Consider the following 15278-nt stretch of genomic DNA (forward strand, 5'->3'; position numbering starts at 1 on the left):
AACATCGATTTAAGATCATTAGCAAGAGACCGAGGCAGAAGATGAGGAGTAATCTTTGCGCAGAGTTGCCAGTATTTGGAATGCTTTACTGGGAGAGGTGGAGGCAGCTGATTGCACCTTTTAAAAGGAATGGGCAGCTTCTTGAGGATGAAGAACTTGCAGGGCCACAGGGTTGTGGGTTTAAGCACAATGGACTTTCAAAAGAGCCAACAGCAGAGCTTTGATGGGCCAAATGGCTTTCTTCTGTGCTGTAAGTGTCTCTGATTCTGTGATCAGTGGAGGCATTGGACCAGCGATGGGCCAAATTGCAGACATGCATTCTGCTCAACTGCCATCATGGTGACTTCACACTCATAAAGAGCGTTTGTGAAGAATTCTAAACCGTGCCGGCTCGAGTCTGCTGCCAGCCCAGCTCGCCAGACTGTAAGTGGTTTTGGACTGTGTCGCAGTCTTATCTTCCTGACAAGCTCACCCAACTGAGGCAGACAGCTCTGAGTGTGAGGCATCCCTGGGAGATGAAAGTCAGTGTTCTGCCTGGTAACCTGTCTATTACAATAGTCATAATGAAGGATGTGATTCCTGACCAGAATGCTTAGTACTTGATCTCTTCCTTTTATTATGCTCATACATTAAATCCATGACACAATTAGGCTTTGTACATGACTTTGCTAAATGTCAGTTGATTTTAAAGCTTACCAATGTCAGGCTTCCTTCATTTCTGCAACTTGTGATCAAGGCAGAAGCTGCCCAATTATTTGACTCCATTGTTTTCTTTTCTTCCTCAATGTGGTGAAAAGAGAACATGTGCTTCTCTTGTCAGTACTGAGGTCCCTCAAGTCATGCCGAGGAGAGCTCCCTTTGCTCTGTTCTGGTACTGTAACTCACTCTGAAAACCTCAAGGGATCCCCCTTGCTTTGGAGTGACATTTTACATTCCAACTCATGATTTCTCGAAGTGAGATTGCCCTACGAGTGGTGCAGGGTAGCAAGGAACAGGACTGCAGCCGAATGCCAAGCTAACCTCAGCCGCCGGATAACAGACTGTCATCCCATCAGCCTGGGCTGAACTCAAACTCATTTCCCAGAGGTCAGAAGGTGCTAACCCACCGTTCCTAACTTGATGTGTTTTGTTCCCTTACCCAGTGCCATCTGGCTTCAGTCAATATTTGTCATAGTGAATAGAAGTCGGCTCATCACTTATTTAAGGTTTAAAGACATTCTGTCAACGTCACTAGCAGTAGTTATTGATTGTTGGTTAGGTCCATCAGCCCATTGACACATATTCCTTCTGCTGCTCTTTCATGTCCATTTTCCAAGATTTCTTTGTGTTCCCTCTCTCCGTTCCTCTTAAGATCCAGCTGCAGGGAACCCTACGCAAGCAACAATTCTTCACTTGTGGATCTTGATAGTAAGTGTCAACAAGCTATTCAACTGCTGAAAGCATTACCAACCAAGACTGTCATCAGCTGACATGCATTTCCACCTAGCGATCAACTGCATGATGTTTAACAATGTCAACTCACTTCAAATGCACTACGCCTCTCAACAATAAATTGATGCTTCTGGTTATTTACCTGATGACTTTGAAAAGCCTGTGCTGAATTTGCTTGTCCTCAGTACCCTGGAGAGAAAAATCGCCCATGGTTTCCACTCTCAACTGCTATCTACAGAGTGAGTGTGTAAATGCAGTCTGAGGAACTCACCAAAGAAACGTCCCTAAACAATTTGAGTTAGTCAATTTGAGTTTCGCGCAGAACTCATGCAGTTGAGTTCAGCTCCAACAGCACCATGTATGCCAAAAATAGATGAATAGATGGTGATACCATGGGATCCCCTGTTGGTCCAGCTCTCGTAAACATCTTTGTTGGATTCCATAAGAAACGTGTCTTCGATGGAATGACACCTAACCTCCCACCACTTGCATATTTCCAATTTGTAGATGATATATTTGCTATATTTAAATCCGCAGCAGCATGTAATAATCTCCTTACAAATCTGAACTCTCCTTCCTTGATGTACTAGATGAGAAATCTGCCAGGGGGTTCTCTACCACGGTCTACCGCAAGCCTTCCTTCATTGGTCAGTACACGCGTTGGGATTCTTACAGTTGCACTTGCTATAAGATTGGCCTTATTGCCAACCTCATAAATAGTGCCCGAGCCATTTGTTCACCGTGCAAGCTTGATGCTGAAATAAGGTGCATCAAAGTCATCCTGTGGAATAATGGCTACTCTAATCAGATCATTTTGTACTGTACATCACACAAACTCATGAACAGGCTTAAGGCCATCACTTTCAACCCTGAAAAGTATCCAGTCTACCTCAGATTACCCTGGAAGGGCAAAGTATCTCAAAAATATGAGCAACAGTAGTACTACTATGCAGTAGCAACACAAGTGGTCTTCGCCAGTAACAGGATGCTGCTGTCAAGCCAAAAAGATGTTCTGCCTTTCACACAAATGAGCAACGTGGTATGTAAATTTTAGTGTCAGTGTGATGCTAGGTATGTAGGCTGTACGTCCCAAAGACTGGAGGATCGTATCAAACAGCATGTCCCAGCCGCTGTTCGCAACAGGCAGGGTACAGACCATTCTCAACCAGCCAGTGCTTGCAAAACTCAAAATGCAGTGTCCAACATTAGGTGTAATTCCGCAATTGGACAGCACTTGCTGAATAATCCTCAGCATGCTAAGAATTACGCTGACAACCAATTTAAGATTGTCAGTTGGGCTCACAGTGTGGTGCATTTATGTGTACTGGAAGCTACATATATTAATACACAGGTCCCTATTATTTGCAGACAGAAAGAACATGTACACACATTGCGCCTGTTTCAGCTAAACAGAATAAGTGACAGCCATTCGCTGGTTTATTTCTCAGGGAAACTGTCAGTCACCATTAACTGGCGCATCCTCCATGGCAATGCTTCTGCCAATCAGAGTCCACTTGCCAACCAATCAACACTCCCTTCTGATACAGTCTAAACTTGTTGCTTCCCCTGACATTGATATTCTTGCGATTGTCTTGCGAGTTCAAGACGAAAAGCTTTGACAAAATGTCCTTTTTCATCAACACTTGATTTGAGCTTCATTAAAGATACTCTGATAGAAGTCAAGGACAATGTCCCAAGGCCAATTCGCAGGTATGCCTGGCAGCCATGCCTGTATAGTATAGTCATAGCCAAGCAGCTGGCACTCAGTGCAATAAAATGGTATGAGGTAGGGATATTGGATGGTGACAGTTTCTGGATCCAGAGCCCAGTCCTAGTCTGCATCCGGCTGGGGAGGAGGAAACAAAAATGAAGGTGGGGAGCAGCAAAGCTAATCACAAACATAATAGATGTGATGGTGACCTTCAGTCCACTGCTTTTCTCAATGTTATGTAGTTGACAAATGTAAAAGGCTGTTGCCATTCTCTGTGAGGAACTTTTAAGCTGGCTGCATTCCTAGAACAGGTTTCTCAGTAAAGATGAATTTTGATCATTATGTAGGCTTCACTGCAGCAATCTGTTTCCATGAAGCTATTAAGAGTTGTTTATTTTTTTTAAGTCATATTTTCAATGAAGGAAAGCTTTTTTTTTTCAGGTGGTAGATGAGGTTGTTATTTTATGACCACATCAAATGACAATCACTTGTTCAATCTTAGAGCAGTGTTTCCATAATGAAGACTCTGTTCAACTTCCAGCAAGCCAATCCTTTTAGCAGAACAAGTGCCCCTTGAGAAACAATCAAATGAGGCTTACAATCATGCCTCCATGGCGGGAGCAAAATGGGACAAGTGCAGCTCACGATGGACACGTTGGGACCTAGAACAAGTCAAAGGTCAAGAGACAAATGGCATGCAGTGTTATTGCCATATTGAATGAGAGGTGCCCAAGCATTTCCTTCGTTATGACGAAGGAAAAGGTGGATTAAATGTTTTAGGCTGAGCTAAGCAACCCTGGAATCAGCATCTACACACTCCTCCTGAAGGAAGGTGCTTTAGATATTTGTCATTATTTTATGACCACATCAAATTCTTTTTTAAAATTCATTCACGGAATGTGGGCTTCGCTGGCTGGGCCAGCATTTATTGCCCATCCCTAGCTGCCCTTGAGAAGGTGATGGTGAGCTACCTTCTTGAACCGCTGCAGCCCATGTGGTGTAGGTGCATCAACAGTGCTGTTAGGAAGGGAGTTCCAGGATTTTGCCCCAGTAACAGTGAAGGAACAGCGATATATTTCCAAGTCAGGATTGTGAGTGACTTGGAGGGGAACTCCCAGGTGGTGGTGTTCCCGTCTATCTGTTGCCATTGTCCTTCTAGATGGTAGTGGTTGTTGGTTTGAAATGTGCTGTCGAAGGAACCTTGGTGAATTCCTGTAGTGCATCTTGTAGATGGTACACACTGCTGTTACTGTGTGTCAGTGGTGCAGGGAATGAATGTTTGTGGATGTGGTGCCAATCAAGTGAGCTGCTTTGTCCTGGATGGTGTCAAACTTCTTGAGTGTTTTGGGAGCTGCACTCATCCAGGCAAGTGGGGAGTGTTCCATCACACTCCTGATTTGTGCCTTGTAGATGCTGGACAGGCTTTGGGGAGTCAGGAGGTGAGCTACTCGATGCAGGACTCCCAGCCTCTGACCTGCTCTTGTAGCCACAGTATTTATACGGCTAGTTCAGTTCAGTTTCTGGTCAATGGTAACCCCCAGGATGTTGATAGTGGGGGATTCAGTGATGGTAATGCCACTGAGCATCAAGGGGCGATGGTTAGATTCTCTCTTGTTGGAGATGGTCATTGCCTGGCACTTGTGTGGCGCGAGTATTACTTGCCACTTGTCAGCCCAAGCCTGGATATTGTCCAGGTCTTGCTGCATTTGGACATGGACTGTTTGTTGAATAATGGAACAATGTTTCCATGATGAAGATCCCGTTGGCATGATCCCTTTTAAAACTCTTTGATCGTTCCGTTTCTGTCCCGCAACCTATTGCTCCCATGAACCTGAACCACACATTGCAACAGCAACTTGCATTTAAATAGCACCTTTAACATAGAAAAATGTCCCTAAGGTGCTTCGTTGGACCATAATTAGCTACTTCACAACAATTTCCAGACAGCCTCCACTGCACCAGTGTGGCACTCCCCACTGTAACCTCGTTGGGCAGGGTTAATTCCAGATCAAATTGGGGGCAGTTTTATGCTATTGGCACAAACTCATTTCATGTTGAACATAAGAACATATGAATTAGGAGCAGGAGTAGGCCACTTGGCCCCTCGAGCCTGCTCTGCCATTCAATAAGATCATGGCTGATCGGATTGTAATCTCAACTCCACACTCCTGCCTACCCCTGAAAACTTTTCACCCCCTTCATATCAAGAGTCTGTCTATCTCTGCCTTAAAAGTATCCAAAGGCTCTGCTCCTACTGCCTTGAGGAAGAGAGTTCAAAAGACTCATGACTCTCCAAGAGAAAAAAATTCTCCTCATCTCTGTCTTAAATGAGCGACTCTTATTTTTAAACAGTAACTGTCACAATCCAACTTCTATCCACTCAGCCCAGGCCAGACTTGAAAGAAATAGACCCACAACTCCACCTGCTTTGTGATCTGGTGTCCCCTGTTGTTAATCATTTGTGTGAAGAGAAATCTCTCGTTTGGGAGTCAAGCCGCTTATTATTTCTGCTTGCCTGCCATGATAACAGATAAACTACCAAGTGTTACTGAGAAGAGTGGTGCACAGTCTGTCTCTCTGGATGTGACTGTTTCCTTTACAATGCAAATCCAACATTTCTCAATTGTTCCAAATTTGTGCATCATGTGAACCAAATGGATGAGTCCTCTTGAATCCAAGTTTGGAGTTTGGCTTCATTCACATCCCTACCATTTGTAAAATGGTCTTGTATATAACTTGCTCTCACGTACAGACTTGAAAGAAAGTGGAAGACACCAGCCCCTGATTTTAACCGCTCCCAACTTGTCGAAGCCGCCCTGAAGGGTGGGGTGGGGTTGTTAAAATAATAACTGTTAGTTACCCATTGGAGATCTTGCTTCCTTCCCAATGGGTTCACATGTCAATCCACTCCCTTGAACGTAGCAAGAAAAATAGGAAGAAAGTGGGGCCCTATTTTGAACAGGAAGATTGGGTCCAATGGCATCTGGATGATCTGGAATGTCAGTGAGAGGCCTCAGGCCTCCAGGAGCCAGTTCCTGGGCCAGGAGATTGACAGCCTGAAGCTGATCAATAAGTGCTGGGACGAGGCCCCATGTTAAAATGAGACCCTGCTGTTAAGATTGGATTCTTCAGGTGATTCCTCTGCATCTTCCCTAGCCCTCCATAGATAACGACCTTGATTGTTTTATGTTTTTCACAGTATGTTATTTCTATTCTTAATTAGAAGGTAGATAGATTTGGATGACTGGATTTGGATACAGTCTAATGCATTCTGTGGGACACTTCAATTAACCAAAGTGCAGCATTGCACAGCAACTAATTTCCAGAGTAGGGTTGTTATATTGACCACGGTATGAATCATAATCTCTTAAAGAACAGACTGGATGGACTGTCTGGACTGTCTGGACTTGTATGAATTTCCTTGCATCCACTTGCCAGCTCCTGACACCCGTATCCACACATCACTCTATAATTCAGTTCCTGTTTGCTGCCTTATCAGTGACTTACTCAAGGGGCTAAAGCACAGTCTAATTGTAAGCGGCAGTGACTCACTCTGCATTAGTCTCCCTGTTCAGCTCAGTCGATGTTTTGCACCTCGAGTGCACTCTGACTTTGAAAGCAGTCGCTCGTACATACGGTGACCCAATTCAGTCAAGAGCAAGTCAGCAGCCTGGGTGTCACAGACTCGGTCACCGGATTTCCTCAAGTGAAATGAATGGACGGAAAACGTGGCTGGTTATACACAATTGCGAACGTTTCTCAAAGTATTTACATTGGCAGGACCAATCACCCATCCAAGTTCTGCTGAAAAACTTATCTGGGTTTCGGAATGGTGTCTGGCCACGTGTCTGACTGACTACAGTTACTGTTGGTCCTAGTCCTGGGGTGATGTTTTGGTCTACTTCCGAAAGGAAAAGTGAGGAACTTTCAAGCATTCTTGGCACTCTCAACTCATCTGCTGAAGTACAAGCTGTGTGGAGAGGTATTTGACAGTAAACACAGTTGACAAAACACTGATATTGTGATATTGAGAACCATACTGTCGTATGACCTCTTTTTGTAACCAGTATAAAGTGTCTTGCAAGACCGGTTAACCTTGAAGATCCTTCTGAGTAATCAGCATAAATAACCATATCCGTGTTAAACAGTTCATCTTTGTTTTGTAATGGATATCTTTTGGTTACTTATTTGGGTTTTTATTCGCAATTATCAAAGGGTCTGTGCTGGGGACCAGAATCCATGTGAATTGTTTGTGCCCAGTAGGACAGAGTGCCCTGAGTCTGTGCCCAGGGACACGGATCTTCCAGGCCCAGTGAAGATCAGTGATCCAGCTGTAACTTTCCTGTAGGTACAGGTAGCACACAGGAGTTAGACGTTGTGCAGTGAGTTGCAAGCTGAGGTAAACCAATCCTGAAGAATATTACGGAGGAGGTTTGCCATTTGTCCCATCATTCCCCCTTGCCATCAGCACAGCACCGTCCTGTCGGGTGTTCTATAAATATCCCCATTATCTTTACAATGAAATAGCTTGCATTTATATAGCATTTTTCACATCCTCGGGACACCTCACAGCCAACTTTTGAAGTGTAGTCACTGTTGCGGTGTAAGTGTGGCAGCCAACTTACACACAGCATGAAAGCAGTGAAATAAATGACCAGTTAATCTGCTTTTGCTGGAGTTGGTTGAAGGATAACTGTTGGACATGACAACTGGGGAAAATCCTCCCTGCCCCTGTTTGAGTAGTGCTGTGGGATCTTTAAGCAGGTAGATGAGACTTTAATTTTGATGTTGCATCTGAATGAAGGAACATCTGACAGTGCAGCACTGTACTGCCCTGAAACATCAGCCTGGATTATGTAAAACAAAAACAGAAACAGAAATACCTGGAAAAACTCAGCAGGTCTGGCAGCATCGGCGGAGAGGAACACAGTTAACGTTTCGAGTCCTCATGACCCTTCAACAGAACTAAGTAAAATTAGGAAAGGGGTGAAATATAAGCTGGTTTAAGGGTGGGGGGTGGGGTGTGGTTTGTTGGATCAAGCAGCCAGTGATAGGAGGAGATAACCAAAAGCTGTCACAGACAAAAGAACAAAGAGGTGTTGATGGTGGTGACAAAATTTATTAATTTTGCTTCCAATCTCCACCCCTCCATCATTTTCACATGGTCCATCTCTGACACTTCCCTTCCCTTCCTTGACCTCTCTCTCTCAATTTCTGGTGATAGACTGTTCACCAATATCCATTACAAGCCTACCGACTCCCACAGCTACCTCGACTACAGCTCCTCACACCCCACTTCCTGTAAGGACTCCATCCCATTCTCTCAGTTCCTTCACCTCCGTCGCATCTGTTCTGATGATGCAATTTTCAAAAACAGTTCCTCTGACATGTCCTCCTTCTTCCTTAACCGAGGTTTTCCACCCACGGTCGTTGACAGGGCCCTCAACCGTGTCCGGCCCATCTCCCGCGCATCTGTCCTCACGCCTTCTCCTCCCTCCCAGAAACATGACAGGGTCCCCCTTGTCCTCACTTATCACCCCACCAGCCTCTGCATTCAAATGTTCATCCTCCGCCATTTCCGCCAACTCCAGCATGATGCCACCACCAAATGCATCTTCCCTTCACCCCCCCTTGTGGCATTCCATAGGGATCATTCCCTCCATGACACCCTGGTCCACTCCTCCATCACCCTTTACTCCTCCTCCCACGGCACCTCCCCATGCAAACGCAGAAGATGCAACACCTGCCCCTTCACTTCCTCTCTCCTCACTGTCCAAGGGCCCAAACACTCCTTTCAAGTGAAGCAGCATTTCACTTGCATTTCCCCCAACTTAGTCTACTGCATTCGCTGCTCCCAAAGCGGTTTCCATTACATTGGAGAGACCAAACGCAGACTGGGCGACCGCTTTGCAGAACACCTTCGGTCTGTCCGCAAGAATGACCCAGACCTCCCTGTCGCTTGCCATTTTAACACTCCACCCTGCTCTCATGCCCACATGTCTGTCCTTGGCTTGCTGCATTGTTCCAGTGAAGCTCAACACAAACTGGAGGAACAGCACCTCATCTTCCGACTAGGCACTTTACAGTCTTCCGGACTGAATATTGAGTTCAACAATTTTAGATATTGAACTCTCTCCTCCATCCCCACCCCCTTCCCATTTCTTCCCCCTCCTTTTTGTTTTTTCCAATTACTTATATAGATTTTTCTTTTCCCCCCTATTTCCACTAATTTTAAATGTATTTCCACCATTATTTATCTCTACCTTTTAGTATTCCCCCATCCCCACTAGAGCTATCTATACCTTATCTGTCCTGTCTTACACTCTTAATTAGCACATTCCTTGAGATAATATCACCACCTTCAACACCTCTTTGTTCTTTTGTCTGTGACAGCTTTTGGTTATCTCCTCCTTTCACTGGCTGCTTGTCCCAACAAACCACCACCCCCCCCCCCCCGCCCCCCACTTAAACCAGCTTATATTTCACCCCTTTCCTAATTTTACTTAGTTCTGTTGAAGGGTCATGAGGACTCGAAACGTCAACTGTACTCCTCTCCAGATGCTGCCAGACGTGTTGAGTTTCTCCAGGTATTTCTGTTTCTGTTTTTGTTTTGGATTTCCAGCATCCGCAGTTTTTTGTTTTTATCTTTTTTATTTTAGCCTGGATTATGTGCTCGTCAAGTCCTGACGTTGTGACCTTTTAACTCGGAGCTAGAATGCTAGCAACTGAACCAAGAATAACACTTGAAGTACTGCAAAACAGCTTTCTTGTTGCAGTGCTCTTCACTTGTGATTGACTGTGGGCAGATTTATAGCAGCGATCACTGTGAGGTATGGCAGAAGTCATAATGGACCAGCTTGAGCTGCCAAGAATCAGAATCTTTCAATGCCCAATGTGGGACCCTCTCCTTGTTTACACTGATAGTAAACCTCTTGCTTACACTAAGAATGGGGTAGAAATTTGCTTAATTATGCCTGGTGCAGTTCTTTTAATTATAATTTAATTCTCATTTGAAATTCTGAAACATTGGAACTGAATGTTAATGTACCATTTGCCACTTGACAAGCTATTGCAATTTCATAAGTGACCCTTTGCCCAGACAATAATTTTTGCTAATTTCCATTGATCATGTTGCATATCATTGTGTGCATACAAATACAGCCCATGAGTTCAACACGGTTTCCTCTCTCACATTAACTTTACACATCTAATTCATCTGGTGATTCGTGGCCTTTGCAAACGTATTCATTGCTGCTCACCAGTGAGCTCAGCCATCTAGAGTTGTGACTCTCTCAGCAACAAGCAGAGGGCTTGTTGAAAGCACTTGAGGTGCAGGAGCAGGAGTTGGCCATATAGCCCTTTGGCCAGCTCTGCCATTCAATAAGGTGACCTACTCCTTCAACTGCACTTTCCCACCCTTTCTCCATATTCCTCGATGCCCCTAATACGGAAAAGTCTATCATTCTCAGTCTTGAATGTACTTGTGGCTCTGGGATAGTTGGAATTTAAAAGATTCATAACCCACTGAGTGAAGGAATTTCCCCTTATCCTAGTCCTAAATCCCAAATATTCTGAGTCTATGGCCCTGATATATTGACTGGGTTGGTGAGTTGGGGGAGTAGAGGGGGAGAGAGGGCGGGTGGCGGGCAGAGGTTTGATCGAGTTGCTGCATGCCATGGAGTTAGAATTCCATAGTGTATGTACTTTTTTTTTTAGCAAAGCTCTGCCCAAATGTTGGCCTGATTGACAGGCTTGACTTGCAGGGGGCAGGATGGAGTAGGCCACAACACCGGCTGGTGATGGGTGTGTGGGGTGTGTGGTTGGGGGGAGGGGGGGTGGTTAAATCCCTGACCCCTTGGGACGATGTCTGATCCCTTGGTGGGGTGTGCTCCAAGGGAAGAAGTTAAGCTTGGGGAGGGCTGGGGTTTAGGGGAAGCTTCCCTTTTCCTCTTGGCCCAAAATCAGTGCTGTAAAGTCCCAAGCTGTCTTTGCCTCCCTTGTGCTGCTGGGTTTCCCAAGGTCTGGAAAACCTACCTGGCTGGGGTTAAACCTGCAAAACAGGTTAATTCAGCCATGACAAAAACAGAATTACCTGGAAAAACTCAGCAGGTCTGGCAGCATCGGCGGAGAAGATTCATTCTCTGCTGATGCTGCCAGACCTGCTGAGTTTTTCCAGGTAATTCTGTTTTTGTTTTGGATTTCCAGCATCCCCAGTTTTTTTGTTTTTAAATCAGCCGTGGCCTACCTCATTAAAATATTTTAAATGGCCAACCTGCCTTTGCTAAATCTGGAATTGGGTGGGTTGGAATTGGATTGGGTTCAGATTTTCAAAACTTTAAAATCTCACTGGATTTCAACTTCCCAATTTTTGGGATTTAAAGTCCACCGCATTACGCCTAATTTTAAACTCCCCATTCAAAGCAAACAGCCTCTCAGAATCCACCCTCTTAAGAATACCGTACGATTCAATAAGGTTACGGGCTGCATTTTACATAGCCCTGCTGGACACGTTTCCAACAGTTAGGGTGGGGCAGGGGGGGAGCACATATAATAAGGTGGGTACCTACCTTCCCACCCATTCCCCTTCGAGCTCATTTCCATAATAGGGGGTCTGGGCGGGAGCCGAAATCGGCAGCCTGCCCGGCGTAATTGGATAGGGAATCAAGGGTCAATTAGTCTTGTTACCAAGCCAACGGTCCCTGATAATATACTGGTCTGTGCCACAAAACATTTGCAGGATGGCATAAAATGGCAGAAGCGGGAAGCACGATTTTTCCCCTACCTTCTTCAAAGGCTGGAAGGAAGGGGCGGGGGGAGCTCGATCTTTGGGGGCTGCCCTTTGCAGATCAGGGGAGCGGCCTCTCCTAAGACTGAATCCCCCTCTTCTTCCGAAGGCCCCCAGTCTTAAACCCAGCCCCTGCCCCCATGCCCCCCCCACTCCCTTCCCTGACCAGCCAAAACTCTCCCAGCCCCCGAGACCCCAAACTTACAGGCTTCAGGGATGCAGAGGGTCTACTTTCTCCTCTTAATGCAATCCCAGTCGCAGCCACGAACGCTGCCAGGACTGATTGGATTGGCCGGCTGCTCCAGAAGGCAGGACTTCCTGCTCAGTAAGGGATGGATGTCCCACACTGGCCTTGTTAATCCCACCCGCAGCGCATGATGGCTGCAGGGCAGGCTGGCATGGAGTGGGTCAGCTCCACACTGGCTTTGTAACCAGGTGAGTGTGGAGGGGGTTGGGGAAGGGGTGGTGTGGGGGTAGGATGAGCCATCCTCACACCTCCCTCTAAAATCCCTCCACCCCTCATTCTTCTAAATTTCAGAGAACATAGGGTCATTCTCCTCAATCACTCTTTATGATATCCAAGGAATCAATGTTGTGAATCTTAATTGCATCCCTCTCAGTCTATCCTTCCCTTGGTAAAGGACTAAAACTGTACACAGTTGATTGGACTTCAGTGGGAAGGAATCTCGAGTGGTGTGTGTGAAACAGGTGGCCGATTGCTAAGCCAGTCTTGAGTTCCCCAAACTCTGCCAACGTTGAATTTCACCCCATTGTAACTTTTTCAAAGAAGGAAATTGAATGGGAGATCTTTGGCCCTGTGGTCCTAGTGTGGAACATTACACAAACAGAAGCGTCTATCATGGAGCTTCCCACCCCTTACCCCCATTTGCTGATTTTTGTTTTATGGAGAGCCAAGCAATTCCCTGATCATTGCTCTCAGCAGGTGTGGGAGCAGGAGATCCCTGCTCAAGTTGTTTTTAATGAATTAAACGACTTAAAGACTCACCCGAGTTTCCTTTGAGATTTTGTTTTTCCCCCTTATCTCATTTTGTTAAGTTGGTTCAATTTGGTTAATTTGTTCATTTGGTTGCTCAGAACGGTCACACAGCAAGTTCCCCATGTGATAATGGCCAAGCAACCTGCATTAGTGATATTGGTTAAGGGTTAAATGTTTAACCAGGGCACCAGGGAAAGCTCCGTTGCTCTCCTTCAAATAGTACCATTGGATCTTTTGCAGTGGGTGGTGCAAAGGGGTGGTGGGGGGGCCTTGATTTAACATCGCAGCTGAAAAGCAGTATGTCCTACAGCACTACAATCTCTCAACACGGCACTGCTATGCCAGCCAAGAATATATGCTCAAATCTCTGAGTGGGCCTTGAACCCACAACCGCCTGAGTCAGGGCAAGAGAGCTATCACTTTGAAATGATTGAAACAATTGTGTTACCATATAATTTATGTTGCTTTAATTTCTGCTTCAAGAGAATGAAGAAATGGTACTTCACTAAATGAAACACTTTAAAAATCACACTGTCCTTTTGTTGGAATGAGTCCATCTGAAAGATAGCATCTGTAATTTTGCAGCACTCCCTCAGTATTGTGCTGAATTTTCGGCTTGGATTGTGTGCTCAAGTCTCTGTCACAGAACAGCAGTGGGTCAAGGTCAGATGCTTCCACACAGTAACAGAGGCAAAATAGAGGCTGTATCGATAGGCCTTATACCCTTCGTACTGTGGGATGCTTTCCTACTTGACATGTGCAATGATGCCTGGGGAAGGGGAAAGGAGGAAAGGTATTGACAAGAGGGCTTCTCCTGAAAAGCAACTTAAAATCTTTAGAGAAAATTTGACACCAAGCCATAAGGCGATATTGGAACAGGCTTGGTTGAGAAGGAGGGTCTTAAAAAAGGAGAGAGAAAGAGGCAGGGAGGTTTAGGAGGGAATTCCAGAGCTTAGAGCCAAGGCAGGTGAAGGACCAGCCACTGGTGCAATAGGATTGGGATATGCTAGAGGCCAGAATTGGAGGAACGTAGAGATCTGGGGGCGTTGTAGCACTGGGGAAGGTTTTGGAGATGGAGCAGGGCGAGGCTACGGAGGGACTTGGACACATGGAGAACTTTCAAATCGAAACAAAAGTGTGTCAATCCCTCTGAGAAACTAGCAGAGGGAGAGAGGAATCGCATTTGAACAGATTAAGGGTTTGTGCATTGATATCCCACTGTGTAATTTCAGAGCCCTCATTGCTAATTCGCCCTGAATACCGAAATGATGCTGTTGTGCTTCAGCCATTTTGAACGCCTTCCAAGATATTTGTTTTTATTCTAAAAAGAAAAGCTTTTATTTGAACATTTTGAAGATAATTGAATTTAAATGAGCACAACACTTCAGTGCCGTACATTTGAACTGTTTGTTAATGAGGAGTGTATGGGTTATTATTGTGCAGATGTTGCGGGAGCTCAAGGCAGCTGGGCTAGTGACGACTATAATGAGGACGATGCATATAATTGGCTTCCAGGTGTCTTTGTAATTAAAGCAATTAATGAAAGTTGTGCATTGGCTATTGAAAGGCTCCAAATATTGACTTCATAGGAATTCAAATCAGTGTGATCTCTGTCAGCTTTCTCCCAAACGATAAGTGCTTTTGTATTGATCTTTAATACAATGTTCAGAATAAAATCTTCCCATCTGGATTTTACTTCTGAATGCACATTTGAATTCTAAAAGACCTGCAGATTTATGTAGAATTACAGAGAACATTCAGCACAGAAACATTCAGTGTTAATGCTCTATACGAGCTTCCCTCGATCCCTCTTCACCTAACTTTATCAGTATATCCTTCTATTCCTTTCTACCTCGTGTGTTTACCTACCTTCCCCTTAATTGCTTCTATTATATCCACCTCAACTATGCCTTATGGTAGCAGGTGCCATATTCTAACCACTCTCTTGACAAAGAAGTTTCTCCTGAATTCCTGTTGGATTTATTTGTGACTAATTTATATTTATGGCCTCTCGTTTTGGTCTCTGCCACAAGTGGGATCATCTTATCATAATAGTATCGTAATTACCAAATCACAATATTACTGTATCATAATTAATTATTACGTTTTCGCAAACGTCTCTTTCTTGCTCAGTTCTAGTAAATTAGTGATTTCTTCCAGAGGGTCGTGCCATTAATTGGGGGGGGAGGGGTGGTGTGGCTCCATGTGACAGGCAATGTCTGGTTTGTTCAACGTAGCATTAAAGGTGAACAAAGAAATAGGCTTCAATTTGTAACATTGTCAGAAGTTCTGGGAAACTATCTTAATTGTAACACCTTAAGACAGCATCAGCCTCCGTCGTTCTGCTGGTTTCA

General features: G+C 45.0%; 1 protein-coding gene across 3 annotated transcripts in view; it reads left to right on the top strand.

The window, feature by feature from the left end:
• nrg1 (neuregulin 1) overlaps nt 1–15278 on the top strand; it is a 197012-nt gene that overhangs the window by 17505 nt on the left and 164229 nt on the right. The gene's annotated exons all lie outside the window — the stretch shown is intronic.

The sequence above is a fragment of the Carcharodon carcharias genome, chromosome 1 (genome assembly GCF_017639515.1).
Source record: "Carcharodon carcharias isolate sCarCar2 chromosome 1, sCarCar2.pri, whole genome shotgun sequence".
Taxonomy (NCBI): Eukaryota; Metazoa; Chordata; class Chondrichthyes; order Lamniformes; family Lamnidae; genus Carcharodon; species Carcharodon carcharias.